The 20,439-nt window shown below is 38.4% G+C and overlaps 1 protein-coding gene across 1 annotated transcript in view; it reads right to left on the bottom strand.

Moving 5' to 3' along the window:
* The window catches only part of Nup160 (nuclear pore complex protein Nup160), a 358,544-nt gene that overhangs the window by 229,195 nt on the left and 108,910 nt on the right, over window positions 1–20,439 (bottom strand). The gene's annotated exons all lie outside the window — the stretch shown is intronic.

Here is a 20,439-nt window from a genome sequence, read left to right as displayed (position 1 = left end):
ATAAGTTATGCCAATATTGTGAAGCACAGCACAAGCAGCTATTACACGAGTTGTTGTTCTTAGCTTGGCAAGAGAATTTACACCAAATAAACGTTCCACAATATTTCTGGTCTTCATATGGGCACCGTTGTACCTGTTTTCAGCATCATTTTGTGTGTGAGGTACTGGTGTAAAAAGATATTGTTTCTGGGCATAACCACTATCACCCAAAATAATTCCACTTAACCTCCTTTCCTCGAATGCAGTCATGAGTGCACCGTTTTCAAAAATCCTGTTTTCATGTGCTGATCCAGGCCAACGAATTACAATATTCAATATTTCCATTTTTGGTCCACACACAACTTGTACATTTAAAGACATCTAACCTTTCCGATTCCTATAAACTTCAGCAGTAGGACCACCTGGACTCCTAATAAGAATGTGTGTGCAGTTAATACACCCCATAACATCGGGAAAACCAGCTCTTTCATAAAATACTCTTTTGTTGTTGTTAATAGCTTCCTGGGTTGATGGAAATTTTACATATCTTCCCAGATGTCTTGCTGAGCATTCTGATACCTCAGCAATAATTCTACTGACAGAGGGCTGGCTAATACAACGGAGATTTCCACATACAATCTGAAATAATAAAAATAATGTGTCTTAATTGTTACTTACAATATTGGCAGAGAGTGCCTACGTATTCATATATTTTAAATTGAGTTTTTAGCTTATATCAGTTATTTTATATCTACCATTAGTAGCCTATTAAATAGCACATTAGATGTAATTGGTTGCAGAGCAAGGAATTACACTGGGGTGGTGGTGGTGATTATTGTTTAAGAAGTACAATTAGGCAATCCTCCCATATTAACATTAATCAGAGGGGAAAATGGAAGGGATACAGCACTTCGAAAAATGAAGATATCGACCAAAAAATTACAAGGGCCACGAAAGGCGTGAAAATCAAATATTCTCCTGGTCTTGCATACCTAACACCATTGGGATCAGAAAAGAACAAGAGTTAACCAAGGGAGGTCGGATAGAATAGATAGGAGTGAGGAGCGTGGCACAAGTAAGTGGAAACCATGCCAGTACCCACCTGAAGGTCCTGTGGTTGCCAACTGAAGCTCCCAAGAGCCCTGGGGGCCCCTTTTAGTCACCTCTTACGACAGGCAGGGGATACTGCATGTGCAATTTTACCACTCACAGCGAGGTATACATTGCTGCTATGTACATTATGGAATGTGCGAGTAAAACTGAAGTAGGATTGAGAGGTTATGGTTGTCTATGTGTACTTCAAAACGTCTAAGGTAATAATAATTAGGGACCAAATACAGAAAAAATATTCTTAATTGCTCTTAAACAATAATCACCACAACCATCACCTTACTTATTGAATATTAGTAGTAATAATAAGCGTTACTTGCCTGCATACTGCCAGTTGCATAAAATATTTGAGCAATCAATAATTTGATATGTACTGGCAATGGCAGTCCTCTGCTGTTACAATACCCAACATGTTCAGGCATCACCAGCGGCATTATAATGTTATTTACACATTCTTTAGGGAATCTATATCGTATTTTGAATTCACGACCTGTGAGAATATCGAAGGGATTTTCACCATTTCTCACATATATCCATGGTACCAGCAAATTATCTTCGTACACATAATCCATGAATTCTTGGAAATCATCGTCTTCGAAATCCATTTCAATCCTAATCGTACTAAATAGATGTTATTTAGGCAAGCTGTAGCAAGAAAGTGAGGCGTAAGGTTGGTCTCCAGCTGTCTTGAATCTCACTAACTTTTGGATAGGTTAACACTTAAGTGTAAGTTAAGTTTGATCTCTGAATACCAACTCAGGCTTTCCTACACGTGAAAGTAAGATGTAAGTGAAAGTTAAGTTGAAGTGATGTCTCTGAATACTGCCCTTAAACTACTTCCATTACATTTCTAATTAAAATAGTTCATTTAAAATTGTTAGTGGAATACCAAAATGATAATAACATAATGCCAACGACATGAGGGCATGAACACACACACACACACACACACACACACACACACACACACACACACACACACACACACACACACACACACACACACACACACACACACACACACACACACACACACACACACACACACACACACACACACACACACACACACACACACACACACACACACACACACACACACACACACACACACACACACACACACACACACACAAAACATGAATGTCATAAATACAACATGTTCAAGGCTACTGATGAATTCGTGAGCATAAAGTGAAACTGAAGCATCAGTTGAATTATAGTAGAAGTGGCCCTTAGCACCGGTAGGCAACATTATTGCCTGAAACCTTTTCAGGAAATGTCAGTAGATACTGGAAAATGTTCTATGTTAGTTGAAAGTTGTTATTTGTTATCTACTGTTGTGTTGGTAGCTGCCCTTCTGTTGGCTCTGAGTCTCATATTATAACTTCAGTTTCACCTTATGCTCTCGAATTCATCAGCGACCTTGAACATGTTGTATTTATGACATTCATGTTTGTGCTTGTGTTCATGCCATCATGTTGTTGGCATAATGTTATTATCATTTTGGTATTCCACTAACAATTTTAAATGAACTATTTTAATTAGAAATTTAATGGAAGAAGTTTTAGTCTCCGACAAGATTATAGTTTAATCATAGACAGTGTTTCCATTAACATGTTTGTATAATGCATCATTTTTCACATTTTTTATGTACCAAATTTTAGTAACTAGCTAAACTTTTAGTTTCCATATTTAATATTACATGTACACTTGAAGACTGTTTTTAGGCTGAAGATGCTCCGAATTGAGGGCGAAACATGTTCCATTTAACTGATAGTCTGTTTATGTATCCACTATAAGTGAAAAATAAAAGTATTGAATAGGTGGATTAAAGAACACCTTTATTATTTTTGATCTCTTTTCTCGACAAGATGTTCTCGTAACACCTTCTTCAGTAATTTCTTCTTGCCGTTAGTCGGAAGATTTCTCTTTGTGAGTTTGTCTTTCAGTTGTTGTACACACATCTTCCAGTATCACTTGCATTTTTCTCACTTACACTTGTATTCACTCGAAAATTATTTTTCAGTTCTGCCGCTAGGGTTACCAATGACATATCCACAAAGACGCACACAAAATGTTGTCAATCGTGCACACTGTTCTATTTACCAGTTATTTACACATATTCTGTACACAGGCACTAATGAGCTGCCATCTTAAACAAAAATCTGACTGCTACAGTAGCATGTCATAACCAACTACCAACAGAACCAGTTCACATACTTCACTTCAAACACTCGGCTAACACGACTTCCACACAAGTCTCATTAAAAAACTCCACCCTACTACCAAGACTGCCTCTTTATACACATTACCAGGCCAAGCTTCTAGAAGTATATAACATGTTTGCTAGTAAATTTCAGAGTCTCCAATAGCCTATTTACAATGTAAGGAAGTTTCTACACAATTCGAGTTGGACATTGGGTTGTTCTAGACTATTACAGTGCGTTGCACAATATTGCAGTGGATTATACATCATATATATAGGTAACTGCTGCCATTTCCTGATGGATACAGTACTTTTGTATCCATCTCTTGGCACAGGCCAGAGTAAAGTGTAGCTTTCACCAAAGTCCCAGTCTCATCCATGGCTGTGACAATATGGAAGCTGCTGGGGTATGGGTGGTGCTGAGTAATGACATTCAGAGCACGACTAGTGCATCTGAGTGTTATGAAAGGTGTTGCTCATAGGGTCAGTCGTGCTACAATAGCACTTTCTGACCCAGTGAGGAAAGCAATGGCAAACTACCTCACTCCTCGTCTTGTCTAGTACGCCTCATTTTGGTGCTGCCATTGGTTTTTGCTCATTCCTTATAACCCCATAACTTTTGGTGGTGCTATTTGAGGATCCAACCAGCCTCTGGGCTGATGACCTCACAGACATACAGGTAATAATAAATTATATGCTATTAATTACATGTTCTTACATTAAATAAACTTGTATTTATATATATATATATACAGCAGATGTTTCATGGCATAACCTTACAAATAATATGATTGTCCACACATAACTATGTAAATAATAATAATAATAATAATAATAATAATAATAATAATAATAATAATAATAATAATAATAATAATAATAAATATAATAATAATTATATCCTCTCAGTGTAAATGAAATGCTTTACTTTAAGCTTTATTTTTCATTCTAGATACACTTTCCAGTACATCTACTATGTTACGACTTATCTCACCTTATAATGGGAGCGACGGGTGATGTGTACATGTTTTAGAGCTAAAATCACATTATCATAATATAACAATATTACTTTCAAATATAAATATAAAAATAAATAATAATAAATATAATAATAATGATTATTAATTAATAATTGATTATTATTATTATTATTATTATTATTATTATTATTATTATTATTATTATTATTATTATTATTATTATTATTATTATTATTATTATTATTATTATTTTTATTATTATTATTATTGTTTACATTTTATGGCCAACTTTATACAAAGAATTTTTCAGTTTCCTGTCAGCTCGCTACTTTTTCATTCTCTCTGATCTTATCCTCCTTTCTTCATCGGAAATCACCCTTCCTATTGCCTGTTTGTTGATTCTGATTTGCAGTCTGGTTTGTTTGTCTGTGAGTTTCTTGATTTTGTCGGTTTTGTTTCTTAGGTCTTCCACTGTAATTTGTAGTTCATCCATATCTTCCTTCATTTCTGTAATTCACTTAATGTTGCACTTACTATTCCATAATTTTTCTATTATTCTCCTGATGATCCTGTTCTCTGGTGTCCTGTATAGATGTCCAAAAATGAAATGCATTTCTTCCTGATTGTGCTCATTACTGGTTCTATTTCCTTGTAGACTGTTTCATTAGAAGCTACTCTCCAGTGTCCATCTTTTTGGTATGATTTGTTGATGCACGTTCTAATGATTCTTCTCTCTATCTTGAGTATTTTGTCTATTTGTGCAGTGTTAGTTGTTTTGAAGATGGTTTCGCTTGCATATGTTATTTCTGGTTGAATGACTGTTTTGTAATGTTTTAATTTTGTTGCTATTGACAGACCCTTTTTGTTGTAGGTATTCTTGGTAACATATTGTGCTCTGGTCAGTTTATTTATTCTGTTATGCCATGCTGGCTTTTCATTGAGGTTATATGTTATGATTTCTCCCAGATATTTAAATTTATCTACAATTTTGATTTCTTGGTTTCCTATGGCAATTTTGTTTATGAGTGGTGGGTCAGTAAACATGATTACTGTCTTTTCAAAAGATAATCCAAGACCAATTTTCTGTGCTATTTCCTGTAGTGATATAACTTCTTGTCTGGTTTCCTGAATATTGTTGGACAAGAGAGCAAGGTCATCGTCAAAACCTAGGCAATTTAACCTTGTTGTCTTTGGGTCTTCCAATTCGGATGTTCTTTGGGTTACTCTTGTACCATTCCTTCATTATATATTCCAAGGCACAGTTAACAGCAGTGGTGACAAGCAATCTCCTTGTCTTAAGCCTGTTTTTATGATGAATGGCTCAGAGAATTCCCCTCTGAACTTGACTTTTGATTTAGTGAGTTCAATCAATTTGATTAATTTTGGATGGAGCCCGAAATTTCCTAAAATTTTCAACATTGAAGGTCTATGGATACAGGTGTAAGCTTTTTTGAAGTCCATGAATGTTATTGCAAGAGGTTTGTTTTGCTTCTTGTAATATGCTATGGCTAATTTTAAAGTGATGATTTGTTCTGCACAGCTTCTCCAAGATCTGAAGCCTAAGAGACAGATACCTCTGTAATTATCTGGATTGCTTTTATCTCCTTTTTTGTGGAGTGGGTGGATTATGGCTGTGGTCCAATGTTCGGAGAACTTTTCTGTTATCCAGATTTTTGTTCGGGCCCTGTGTAAGGATGTTCGAACTGTATCACTGGCATATTTCCACACTTCTGCGAAAAGTTGGCCTTCGCATGCCTTACAATTTTTCAACTCTTTGAGAGCTGTTTCCACCTCTTGGATTGTTGGGGGATTTATGAGTTCAGGCAGGGATTTGATGGGCATGTCTGTATTAATTGCTAAAAGTTCCTCGGGTTCTTCACAATTCAAAAGTTTAATGAATGCTTTTGCCATGATTTCAGTATTTTCCTTGTCATTATGTGTCTTTTTTCCATCCTCACTTTTCAGCATTAATGTGGGAGGGGCAAATTTTTGTACTTGTCTTCCAAATATTTTGTAAAAGTCTCTGGAATTTGTTTTGTGGTAGTTTTCTTCTATTGAGTTGATTAGATCTTTCTGTGATTGTCTCTTGGTTTGCCTGATAATTTGTGTGAACTTTTTCCTGATATTTTTGAGGTTGGTTGCATTTTCTCCTGTTTTGTGTGCTTGAAATTTTAACCATACCTGATGTCTTTCTTCATGAATTTTGTCACATTCTGAGGTCCACCAGGCATGTCTTTTACGTGTGTCAATGGGGCTAAGTTTTCAGCTTGTTGCCTGAGAATTGGAACCAGTTCTTCTAAGTTATCTGTCAGTTTTATGTTTTGTGTGACTTCTCTATATTTATCATTCCTAATTAATTGGTGTGGATCAAAGTTCCTCTTTCGTTTATTGCGTTTTGGTTTCTTTTTTAGTGGTGTGAACTTAATTTTGATTTTCACTATGTAATGATCTGAACCTATATCTACTCCGCTTAATACTTTAACATTGTAGATTTCTCTGTGGAAGGTTTTGTCCATAAATACGTGATCCAGCTGCCATTCCCCTTTTCTCCAATCAGGATGTTTCCAAGTTTTAGTAGTAGTAATAATAATAATAATAATAATAATAATAATAATAATAATAATAATAATAATAATAATATTATTATTATTATTATTATTATTATTATTATTATTATTATTATTATTATTATTATTATTATTATTATTATTTCCTGTTTCGTTACGGGACTAATTCACTGAACTAGTATTAACCACAAAGATAGGAAATACTATTTATTGCACACGACACAAACATACAAACACATGGCTACCGCCATCATACATCACTCTTTTGTCTTCACTGTCCCATCAGGCATCATACACCACAGAGTCCAAGTAAAGCATTGATATCTTGCTGGTGTCCACTATTTTTTGAGGCCAAGAGCAAATAATCATAACCAAATCTTCATAACATCCTCCCACCTTTTAATCATATTATGATTAAAACCACTAAATTCACAACCAAAACAAAACACAAAGCAAAGAAAAATCTACAAATTGAGACGAGAGGGAATTCATATCTTTCTCAAACATCTTATAGTAACCACTCGAGGAACAGTTCTGCTAGAGACAGGCACAGCAGGGCTCTACTCCTGGACCTCTTCTTCATTCTGCCACTCAGTAATGGGAGTTGCTTCCAGTGGATAGATGTTCTGCACAGGCCAGTCCAACTCAGCACCGGCAGTCTTCACCTTGACCACCCTGACGACATTGTCTTTCCCAGGATATACAGCAACCACTCCACCTAAAGGCCAGTCCATTCTACGTGCTCTGTCACTTGCAAGGATCACTACTTCCCCCACTTTTAACTCTTGATGAGGGTTCGCCTGTCCTTTCCCCAGTTTAAGTTGTCCTAAGTACTCTATCCTGAATCTCTTGCGTAATTCTGTCCTCAGATGCTGCATATATCTGAATTTCAATGGCTTATCTGATCAATGTGATCAATATCGGGCACTCCCACCCTAGGAATACCCTGAAGAAACATTGCTGGAGTCGATGCTAGTAAATCATCACTGTCATTAGATAAGTAAGTCAACGGCCAGGAATTAATAACTGCTTCAGTGTCCATTAGTACTGTCAACAGTTCCTCGTAATCCAAAGAGGAACAACCTAAGATTCGTCGCAACAACTTCTTTAACATCTGAACAATACGTTCCCAAAAGCCTCCCTACCATGCAGCCGTGGGAGGATTGAATTTCCAAGCGATTCTCAGACAACTAGCCTCTACACTTACTTTCGTCCAGTCAAGATCACGGAACGCATTTTCAGCTCCCACAAAATTCCTTCCATTATCACTGTAAATTACATTTTGACTCCCTCTCCGAGCAATGAATCTTCATAATGCTTGAAGGAACTCTGGAGTAGACAAAGTCCTGATGAGTTCAAAGTGTACAGCTCTGAAAACAGCACATGTGAATATCACTATCCATGCCTTTTCATCCCCTCGGAGATGTAATGGGCCAGCCAAATCCACCCCTACAATTTCAAAAACAGAAGCATCTCGAATTCGATCCTGTGGCAAAGATGCGACCTCTGTGGTAATTCCTTTCCCTTGGTATCTTCTACACTTGACACAGCCAGAAATCACCTTTCTTATGGTTCTTCTACCATTGACGATCCAAAACCGTTCTCGCAAAGTAGAGAGCAGAACTTGTACTCCAGCAAGAGACAATTCCAGATGTTTCTCCATGATCATCATGTGAACTAGCTTATGATTTGCAGGTATCAGAAAGGGAGTTAGGAATAATTCTTCATCCTCTCTCCTTATTAACCCCTCAGCGTCGACCTCTATACGTGATATAGACCCTCTTTTCTTCTGTAGCCGCCGACCTCTATACGTGGTATAGACCCACACATGGTTTCACATTTACGGCTATAGCGCGAAGAGTTTTGGAGTTATGGATATGCAAATTGTTTTGTTTCCAAGAAGAAATTTTGGAGTTTATCAGTGTTGTAAAATAAGAATTGAAGATCGTCAAAATGTAGTTGTTTTTGCAAGGATACATATTTGTCAAGTAAGTCTGAGCCCTAATCTCTGTTTTTCTTTTAAGCCTGTTTGCTTCATTCTTTCCCGCAGAATGATGATCTGAATAGTTTGTCTTTTCGCGTGATTTTTTTTTTTTTTTTTTTTTTTTGCTAGCGGCTTTACGTCGCACCGACACAGATAGGTCTTATGGCGACGATGGGATAGGAAAGGCCTAGGAGTTGGAAGGAAGCGGCTCTATTTGTACATTTACAGTGCGGTTTATTTATTATATTTACCTTTATTTCTCGGCTTGTAATATTTTCGTAACTCTCCACGAGCGCTCTGTGTAGGCATCAGTTAGTGCTGCTTTCTGTCATACGATATGAGAACCAACAGTGCATGGTATATATCACATTTGAAAGATGATGTCTCGACTTTTTATCTGAAATATGTATCGAGTTGGTTTATTTCGTCATAAATGCTATTCCCCTCATTCAGTTTCGTACTGCTGCCTTCGGTCTCGCTGCAGCTTCATCAGTCCGTGTGACGCACCGCGCTCAATGGCTAGTTCCAGCCGTGGTTTGACTGACAGTAACGTGCTTGAAATATTGTATAATTCAGATGAAAGTTTAGTTGGAAGTAGTAGTGACAGTATTAGCAGCAGTGATAATGAAATAGATGATTTGGCTGTGGCGGATGCAGTGGTAAATGATGAGAGTGATGATGAGGAGGAACCAGTACTTGAAAATTTCGTGTGGGAGATTATGGCTAATTATACAGGTCAAAGGGAAGTTTTCAACAGTGAATTCAGACCAAGGGGTGGTGCACAAATTATCAGTGAAATCGTTGAATGTTTTGAAATGTTCTTTGAGCGTGTAGTAGAGTTAATTGTGAAAGAAACTAATAGGTATGCGGAGCAATATCAAAATGCACGTGGAAATCTTTCTTCGTTTCGGTCACCCGTTCGATTCTGGACACCTGTCACAGTAAATGAAATTTATACTGTGTTAGCTTTATTTCTGCTGATGGGCATTGTACAAAAGCCAACATCTCGGTCTTATTTTTCGAAGAGCAGGGTCATATCAACACCTGGTTTTTCAGATGTCATAAGTAGGGACAGGTTTGAAATGATACGTAGGTTTTTGCATTTTATAAACAATAACAGCTTGTCTACATATCAAGGGCCTCCAAAACTGTTCAAAATATATATCCTATTCTGTGTCATTTGAATAACAAATTTCAGTCCCCGTACTTACCACAGCAAAATATTGCTATTGATGAAAGTCTGACTCTGTGGAAAGGGTGCCTCTGGTTTCGGCAATACTTGCCACTAAAGGTCTCAAAATTTGGCATAAAAACATTCGAACTGTGCGACTCAAGTACTGGTTATTTGTGGTGTTTTCTTGTATACTCATTGAATCAACTCTTATCACACCAGAAACCCCGAAAACTGCAGCACTTTTCTTGAAAGTGATAGAACCTTTGTTAGGCCACGGACAAACCTTATGGATGGACAATTACTACAATAGTCCAGAATTAGCGAGGGCTCTAAAACATCACCATTCAACAGACTGTGTTGGGACACTGAAACTGAACAGAAAAAATGTTCGCAAGGAAGTAAAAAAAAAAACTTAAGAAGGGGGAAATAATAGTTAGGCATTCTGGGCCCATCACTGTGCTAAAATGGTGTGACAAAAAAATGTTACGTTCGTGTCCATATACCACAATGAAGAAACAAAACGTGTTACTAAGAGAGGGAAAGAAACAGTAAAGCCTTTATTCGCGACAGATTACAACTATGGCATGAGGGGGGGGGGGGGGGGCGTTGATCTCAAGGACCAGTTACTACATGTTTTTAGTCGAAAGAAAGAGAACGACTAAATGGTATATAAAGCTGTTCAAAAGACTATTGAATGTAACCGTCCTAAATTCTCAAATAATATTCAAACGAGCCACAGGGACAAACATTGAGCAGTTATCTTATCAAATTCAGCTGGTAGAAGGTTTGTTTAAAAAATACGCTCGCACGGGCAGGGAACGAAACATTCAAGGCCGGCGCGCATCAGTTAATACAGATCCAAGGTTGCAAGAAAGACATTTTATCAGGAAATTAGCGCCAAAAAGTGAGAAATCCAAACCTCAGAGACGTTGTATCATGTGTTCAAAACACGGCAAAAAGAAGACATCGGTGTACTGCTGCCAGGAGTGTGATGTGGGTCTCTGTCTCGAAGAGTGCTTCGAACTCTATTACACAAAACTAAATTACTAAGGTAATGTGAAAAAATTATGTAATTATCTGCATGTACATGGTTCTATCATAAGGAATTCCAAATTTCGTTAATATCATGCTACTCTTATACTTGTAGTAACGCTTTAAGTGAATCAGTGTATTTCAGACGCGCGTTGAAATCTCATCCGGCCGCGGGGAAGGAAGCTCTTTAAATGGCTGCGACGCTGAGGGGTTAACCTCATCTTGACTCAAAGTAACCCACTTTCATCTTCTAACACCATGAGAGATTTGAGGGACGTCTGCTCCTTTTTTCCAAGCATCTCTTGCGTCACAATCTTCCATAGCCTCCTTTCAGACATTTGCAATTCTTCCACTTCAAGTTTCTTAGAAGTGTCATCCTCTCTTTCCTGCCGTGTTGTGGCTGAATCACAAAATCCAAGCTGTCATCCTGACAACTTTCGTACACTTCGAAAAATATTGAAGATACCATTTTTCTTCTGGTTTCACAGAAACTAAAACAGTAGACAGTCCTTTCTTTTTCTCTTCATTGACCTTTTCTTCATCAGACATGACATCATCAACAGGCCATTCAGAACTGGGGCAACTCAGCCACTGAGGGCCCTCCCACCATGTCAACATCAGGAGTTTGGTAGCGGAGCAGCCCCTAGAGGGTAGGTCAGCCGGATTATTCTCTCCACGCACATGATTCCAACTATCAGGACTCGATAACTGTTTTAATTTCCTTCACCTGGTTGACCACGAAAGTTCCCCAGACTTCTTTTCTCTTGATCCAGCAGAGCACTGTTGTCGGATCCATCCAATAATCTGAAAGAACTCCAGATCTCCAATTCCTAAACTTGCCTTTACAGAGTAAGCAAGACGAGTTCCAACTGAACAAGCTAAGAGTTCCAACCGAGAAATAGTAGTTTTCTTCAAAGATGCTACACGAGATTTCGCCTGTAAGAGTGTTACATTTGAGTTTTGACCATCTTGTGATCGAAGGAATACAACTGTGGCATATGCTACACCGCTCGCATCGCAAAATGTGTGAAGGCTCCAAGATTCCTGTGTTTCACAAGGTGCTATTTGTCTAGGAATTTAAATATCACACAATACGTTCAGTTCTTGAAGCCAATAACTTTTTCCTAATTTCGTCTTCCATTTCTTCATCCCAGCTCATTTTCTTCTGCCAACTTTCCTGTAAGAGCAACTTGGGTACTAGAGAGACAGGACAGGTGAATGTCCAGCTCCATGGCTAATGGTTAGCGTGCTGGCCTTTGGTCACAGGGGTCCCGGGTTCGATTGCCGGCAGGGTTGGGAATTTTAACCATAACTGATTAATTTTGCTGGCATGGGGGCTGGGTGTATGCATCGTCTTCATCATCATTTCATCCTCGTCACGACGCGCAGATCACCTACGGGCGTCAAAAAAAGACCTGCATCTGGCGAGCCGAACTTGTCCTCGGACACTCCTGGCACTAAAAGCCATATGCCATTTCATTTCATTTCAGGACAGATGAAACCTATGGGGTCAAAGATGCTCTGGGCAGCAGCCAATACATTTCTTCTAGTGATCTTTTCACCAATCTTCGATACGTCAATTTGTTCACAAGAAAGAACATCTCTTGCTTTATTTCATCGAAGACCTAACACTGAAGTTACCTCAGAAAACGATAAATCTCTTTCAGAAGAATTTAGCCATGTGTACTCCCAGTTACGAAGATTGAATCAAGCTCTGCCCAGCAATGCAGTAGATTCTTCCATAAACATACATAATTCTTCTTCATTCACCACAGAAGTGATACAATTATCAACATAAAAGGAGTTTCTCAACTTTTCAGCTGTCTCTCAGTAGTCTGTACTATGTTTCAAGTGTAGATCTAACACTGTTTCCAGCAGAAATGGGCTGCAGTTCGGTCCAAATACTACTTGGCAGTGATGAAATGCCTTTAATTCTCTTCTCTCTAAATCCTCCCACCACAAGAAGCATAACCAATCACGGTCAGTTTCTTGGACAGATATCTGAAGAAAAGCATTTCTAATATCCGAGATCACCTCTATCCTATTCTTCCGAAACATCAAAAGAAGTGTGGGGATTTGCAGTAGCAAATTAGGTCCTTTCTCGAGGCACTCATTCAATGAAGGTGTATCCTTTGACTTGCAGGAACCATCAAAAACTGGTCTCACCTTAATGGTAGAGTTGTCTTTAAATATTCCTCGGTGTGGTAAATAATAACAATGATCTCTATTTTCTTCCTCTGGAACCTCTTCAATGATGTCCTCATTTATCCACTCTTGAAACGCCTTTCCATATTCTTCAAACTTTCCTTCTTTTATCAGCCTGTTAGAAAAAGAGATCAATCTCTTTTCCGCTATCTCCTTGTTGTTTCGTAGATACCGACGGCTCGCCAGCCAAGGTAACGCAACTTCATATCGGCCATCGCCATTAACTTTTACTGTATTTTGAAAGTAGTTACGTGCGGCTTCTTCCATTTCTTCTCTTGATTTGTTTTCCACTGGATCAGATATGCCTATGGTATCCAAGTTCTATAAGTCAGCTACCGAGGCAGATTGAATGAACAGTGAGGTTGTATAGAGAGCTAGAGTGTCATTCTCCCCTTCCTTCAGTCTGCCTGTCACAGTCCAGCCAAGCGCAGTCTTAACGGCTACCAATCCTGATTCAAGCTTATGCATTTCATCCATCAAAATATTTCTAGCAAAATCAGCTCCTAGAAGAACTTCCACGTCAGCCAGATCAATTCCCACATCTGAGAGCCATATCTTTCTCTCCCTCATCTCTTTCATCCAGGGCCCAATCTTCAACTTTGGAATTTTCCCACAAATTACTTTCTGGTCAATTAACTGCAACATTGCACTATATGAAGATCACAGCTGCTCACCTCTACATTGTACAGATGGTGGTCTTCTTCACAGGTCTCAGCGCCTCCAAACAACTTATGAATCATATTCTCTGTTTTCAAAGGTTTGTAACCCATTTCCTCAGCCGTCTTCAAGAGGTAGGATCTCTGGGATTCACTGTCTAACAATGCTCGGACCTTCTTCTGTTTCTCCTTATGTGTCAGCTTGATACACAATGTTTGAAGAAACACCTCTTTTGTGGTACTCTGAATGTTCATGGACATATTGCTCTGGTTTTCCCTGCCATCCCGAGTTCAAGGTTCAGGTTTCTCTTCAGCCCTTTGCACATTTAGTTTATGGCACATAATAACAACATGAGGGTTAGAGCATAAGGGGCATCGAATGTGTGCCTTGCAATTCTTGGCTCTGTGCCCTAACTTCAGACATGCAAAACAACAGTTTTCTTTGGCTAGCTTGTTACGCTTTTCTTCCAAGCTCATTTGTTAAGCAAGGTGACATTCCTTACTCTCAAGTGGTTTGCTGCAAAACACACACTTTCACTTTTTGCCATCAAATTTTGCAGAGAACAATGAACTCGCAGTTGGTAGCGATGTGTCTTCAGAAATTTTCTCTCTTACCTTCTCTTGTTTTTTTCCTATCGGCCAAGCCGAAACCTGCCTGCACTTCACGTTTGAGGAAATTAAGAAGAGCCTCCATTTAATCTTTAAGTGGACTGATAAAATCTTCATTCCCTGATGATTGATTTCTGAGCCATACCCTTAAAACATCTTCAGGCAAGCATGATTCTACGAGGGGGAACAACATTGACCCATATTTATCCCTGGTTACACCTATGGATTCTAAAGCTCTTAACTTGCTCTCTAATGTATTATACAAAGCGGCTATCCCTGATTTATCTTTTTTATGGGACACATTCTGGATGACTAACCCAATAAGCTCCCTAATGTAATACTCAGTCGAAAGATCTTCACGCCCAAACCATTCCTTCATACACTCTATAACCTTTGGATAGTTTTCAGCAGTGGCAGGGAAGCTATTTACAGTTCTCTGGCTCGACTGTCAGGTTTAGTGTACTGAATCTCCTACTGAAATGTATCTTCAGATTCTATATCACAATCATCATGGATTCTTTTAAACATGCTCCAGAATCCGAGCCAATCCTTCATTTCCCCCACAAACTTGGCTAGCTAAAGATGAAATATCCGATCTGTGATCTCTAACTATGCCTACATTTTCAGTACATAAATTCATCATCTTTAACTTAACTTCGCCCAAATTGTCTTTCTATGTTTCAATTGCCTCGTAATCACGGTTATAAACATCATCCTCTTGCTCTAATGTTAGTTCTAATATCTTTTCATCTAGTGGGGAAAAGTCAGCACTTAAACTCTCCAATTTCATCAGCATCTTCTGTGCCGATTCCAGCTCAACTACTTCACTAGTTAAACTTCGCATTACTTCGTTATACACCATTGTAAACGACGCCCAAATTCGTTTACGTTGTTTCACTAACCTTTCCATGGTCGTGTGCCGGTATTTTTCACTGACAAAAGAAATCTTACATACCGTATCCTATCGCAACTTTTCTTACTTTACGTGTTATTATCACGTCGGGGTCACCCTATTTCTCTGTGGAAGGTTTTGTCCATAAATACGTGATCCAGCTGCCATTCCCCTTTTCTCCAATCAGGATGTTTCCAAGTAGTAGTAGTAGTAGTAGTAGTAGTAGTAGTAGTAGTAGTAGTAGTAGTAGTAGTCGTAGTAGTCGTAGTAGTAGTAGTCGTAGTAGTAGTAGTAGTAGTAGTAGTAGTAGTAGTAGTAGTAGTAGTAGCAGCAGCAGTAGTAGTAGTAGTAGCAGCAGTAGCAGTAGTAGTAGTAGTAGTAGTAGGTTTTTTTGTTATGGCAGGGGAAAATCTTTTAAAGACACCACTCTGTGTGGGAGTTGGATTTCCACCAACTAAAAACCCCTGCCCTCTTCACTCAAACCATTCTGGAACTGCTTGTCGGCATGACATCAGAATGGAGTGATGTATGTTATTAAGTTCTTCCTTTCTCTTCTTTCTCCTTCATCCCCATAATGCTTGTCGCCATTGCCTTTACTGTGTTCCAGGCAAACGGGCTCTCTAACATAATCTGAACCAGATTCCCTGGCGTGAGTTGTCGGCAGGCTTTTCTTCGTTCTTCTTCCCATCGAACACAGTAGAAAAAGGTGTGTTCTACTGTATCCCTTTCAGAACAGTACCAACAACCATCTCCCTGCGTCTTTCCCATCTTCATGGCGTATACGCCGAATCTTCCATGTCCTGTCAGGATCTGCGACAGATAGTAATCTACCTGCCAATGTCTACATTTAAGCCAGTCTCCTATGTTGGGTATTAGCTTTTTTGTCCATTGGCCAACATCGGTTGTGCCATCCCATCGGTCTTGCCACTCTAGTAAGAGTTGATTCCTCGAGGCTTTCTTTTCCTCAGCAGATATAGTTGCACCCCTTTCATGCCAAAGTTTTCTCTCTGCAACGAGGAGGTCAATGGGAATACTGGCAGCTACAACTTGTAAAGCTGCTGTCGAAACAGTTCGATATGCACAGGTAACTCTGAGCAGCATTTTCCTCTGTACTCTTTCCATAGCTCTTCGGTGAATCTTCCTCCTGAGTGCATTGTGCCAGATAGGTGCAGCATAAAGTAAAATGGAATATACTGCAGAGCACATAATCTGTCTCTTAACTGTTCTTGGTCCCCCGATGTTAGGCATAAGTCTGGCTAATGCCGATGCCTTCTTCTCTGCCTTTTGGGTTACTGCCTTCACATGTGCACCAAATGTGCAATTCCTGTCAATAAGAACCCCAAGGTATCGTACAGACTTTCCTGGGATAATCACTGTATCATTTAATAAGAAACGGACATTTTTCCAATTCCTGGAACCTTTCAAAATTACAGCCTCAGTCTTATGTGGAGCCAATCTCAACTTATTATTTACCATCCAAAGGTTAACTCGTCTCAGTGATTCATTTACTCGGAAGGTCAGTTCTTCTACATTCTCTGCTATTACCACTATTGCAAGGTCATCTGCATAACCAATAGATGTTGTCCCTTTTGTCAGCTGCACGCGTAAGACACCATCATATAGAATGTTCCACAAGGTGGGTCCTAGGACAGATCCCTGTGGAACGCCAGCACTCATTTCAAGATCTTCTAAATCATGAAATCGTATTCTTCGTCCTTTGAAGTACTTAACGATTATTTGTTGTAGATACTGAGAAATGTTCATCCTACGAAGTTCTTTCAAAATAATGCTCCAAGAAGCAGTGTTAAAAGCATTTTTGACATCTAGCGTTATCAAGGCAGCCCATTTCTCACTGCTTTCTGCCTGTATTTGAATCACTCTCTCAATAGCTTGGGTTGTGGTTCTACCCTTTCTAAATCCAAACTGGTTCGAAGAAAGTCCTCCCTGTTGTTCAAGTTCTTTCTCCAGTCTAGTTTTAATCAATCCTTCGTAAAGTTTGCTCAAGGTGTTTAATAAGCACAGTGGCCTGTATGCTGATGGATCTAATGATAGTTTCCCTGCCTTCAATAGTAGTAGTAGTAGTAGTAGTAGTAGTAGTAGTAGTAGTAGTAGTAGTAGTAGTAGTAGTAGTAGTAGTAGTAGTAGTAGTAGATATTTCCTGTTTCGTTACGGGACTAATTCACTGAACTAGAATTAACCACAAAGATAGGAAATACTATTTATTGCACACGACACAAACATACATACACATGGCTACTGCCATTATACATTACTCTTTTGTCTTCACTGTCCCATCAGGTATCACACACCACAGAGTCCAAGTAAAGCATTGATATCCTGCTGGTGTCCACTATTTTTTGAGGCCAAGAGCAAATAATCATAACCAAATTTTCATAACATTTCCATTATTTACCCATGGGTTAGAGAATATTGCTTCCTAGTTCTATTAGTCTATTACATTTGCATCAAAACTAGAAACTTAACAAATCTTCACAACACAGAAACTGTGTGGCAGCTTGTAACATGGTTTCCAGAAACAACCCCCTTGGCCACATGTCAAAACAAAATTTATTCTGATGTGATTGACAATTAGAAGGAGCTTTTCAATATTGCATATCATATTGCAAAGAGTAATAATCCATTCACAGATTTTCCAGGACTAAAAATGAGTGAGAGATTGAGAGCATGGCTGAGGAAAGAGGATGGCAATTACAGTATAAGGAATGTATTAATCAAATAGCTAAATAGCTAAGGTGCTAAGAAGTGACTTAATTACTGAGCTGAAAGATGCATGTTAGTTTACTGCTGGATGGATCAGTGGACAGCAGATCTGTGGAAGAACTAATTCTCTATGTAAGATTTGTAAGGAACTTCAAAGAAAGTTTCCTATCACCCCCTTTAGAAAGTGGAAGTGTTGCTGGGTACATGGAAACACTAGAAAAGAAAATTGAAACACTTGGCATTTCAGAATGGTTGTCTGGTTAAAAGATAGTTGGCACTGGAACAGCTGGTGCTGCTTCTCTGCTTGATGCACATAATGGATTAAATCATAACATTAGACAACAAACATTTTGTTGCTGTGCACTGCATAGCACACAGGCTTCAAAGTATGTTAAACTCTGTAAAAATTGTGCACTTGTTAATGAAAATGATTCATTACTGAAATTGCTTTACAAATTCTACCATCAGTCTCCCAAGAGACTACAAGAACTGAGACAAGAGTTCGAAAATTTCAGTATTTGCACAGTGTAAGATGGATGGCCAGCAAGGCCATGTATCATTGTGCACTTCGAAAATGTAATTTGCGTGTAAAGATAAAGCAGCTCCGGTGGCAAAAGGTCTAGAAAGAAAACTCACTGATTTAAAATTTGTCAACATGCTGCACTTTTTCTGGACCTCTTAGAAATCCTGAAGAATTTGTCTGTCCTAATTCAGAGGGAGCAGCTATTTTTTATTTTCATTGAACTACATGTAAAAAGTGCAATAGCATCACTTGAATCACTCAAAACTAGCCCTGGCCCAAAAGAAGATAAATTTGTAACAAACACCTTTCCAAGGCATACAACTGAAGGGAGTTGGACCAGCTGCTAGTTCCACTGTCAATTTGCAGAAAGAAAACTGATTAGTCATATTATCAGATAACTGAAGGAAATATTTTTGGTACATGGAACTGTACAGAAATGCACCACCTTATTTGGGCCATCTAGATCTGATCTGGAAAATTATGGTGTTGATGACATCTCAATAATGGCAGGTCATTTCAGGGAGCAATTTGCAAATTGTGAAAATGGTGGAAACTACATACAATACATACAAAATGAGTGGTATGAGTTCAAAGTTCATGGAAGAGGAAAAAAAAAAAAAAAAAAATGGTTGGATCTGCCAATCAGTGACAGATTTCTAATTCTGGGCAGCTACTATCGATTGTTTGTGTTCTTCCAGTCTCTACAACATCTTGTGAGTGAGGATTTAATTAGGTGAACCTTATACAAGATAGATTCAGATCACTATTAGAAACTCATCCTTATCCTTTAACAGTCTCAAGTTGCCCGAGTGTGGTATAAAAGAGCTCTCCATCTTTGTCTATCCAGGTACATTTCTCCCTTCTCAACTTGGTGCTATTCCACTCCTCCTCCTTCCAGGTCCTGCTTTATTCGACTGATCCAGCGTTGAAAATAATAACATTAAGTTATTTATTAGACCACCTAATCAATACAAAATCGTCTTGGATGATTAGGTGGTCTAATAAATAACTTAATGTTATTATTTCAATCAAATATCATCAATACGGACCAAAAATGATATTTATTACATGTAATGATCCAGCGTTTCCTTGGTCTGCTCTAGGTCTTCTGCCTTCCAGGTCTATTTCTAGTCATTTTCCTTCTGTTCTCATTTCATCCATCATTTTTACATGGCCATGCCATTTGACTCTTCATGTTCTTACTCCTTTACTTGTGTATTATAACAGATCTCTTCATTCAAGACATTACCTCTTCTTGTTTTCTGTAGCATTGACCTCAAGAACTGCATTTGTGCAGCTTGAAGTGATTTGATGGTGTGTAATATGAATGTACCTGCAGTAAATGAATTTGATCCTGCAAGGCCTGTGAAGCAGAGGTTTTGTACTTGAAAATGTTGAAGAAAAAGCTATGTAAACAACTGCAGATGATTGATGACAGACCACAAGGAACACTCCTGGTCGCAAACCACCATACAAAAATTAGGTCATTCTGTAAGATTGTAAATCTGTGTTCAATATCTTCTGAATTTGATGAAACAAATCTGACACTAGCATTTATAGTCCAACTATATCCCTTTAATTCAATATTTCTGGATGATTTAAATGTTAAGATTAGAAAACGTAATACTAAGGTCAACTCTTAAGTAACGCAACTCTATTTATAGGTAACAGGTTGGTGGGATTCTTGTTGGCTCCTCAATTCAGAGAAAATGTCCGCGCCCCTCTACAAAACCTAGCCTATAATACATTTTTTTAAAATTCAGTGATACACATAACCTTAACTTACATCAATAGACAG

The sequence above is a fragment of the Anabrus simplex genome, chromosome 1 (genome assembly GCF_040414725.1).
Source record: "Anabrus simplex isolate iqAnaSimp1 chromosome 1, ASM4041472v1, whole genome shotgun sequence".
NCBI classification, from domain to species: Eukaryota; Metazoa; Arthropoda; class Insecta; order Orthoptera; family Tettigoniidae; genus Anabrus; species Anabrus simplex.
The sequence above is the reverse complement of the archived record's forward strand: the minus strand, read 5'-3'. Positions and strand labels throughout refer to the sequence as shown.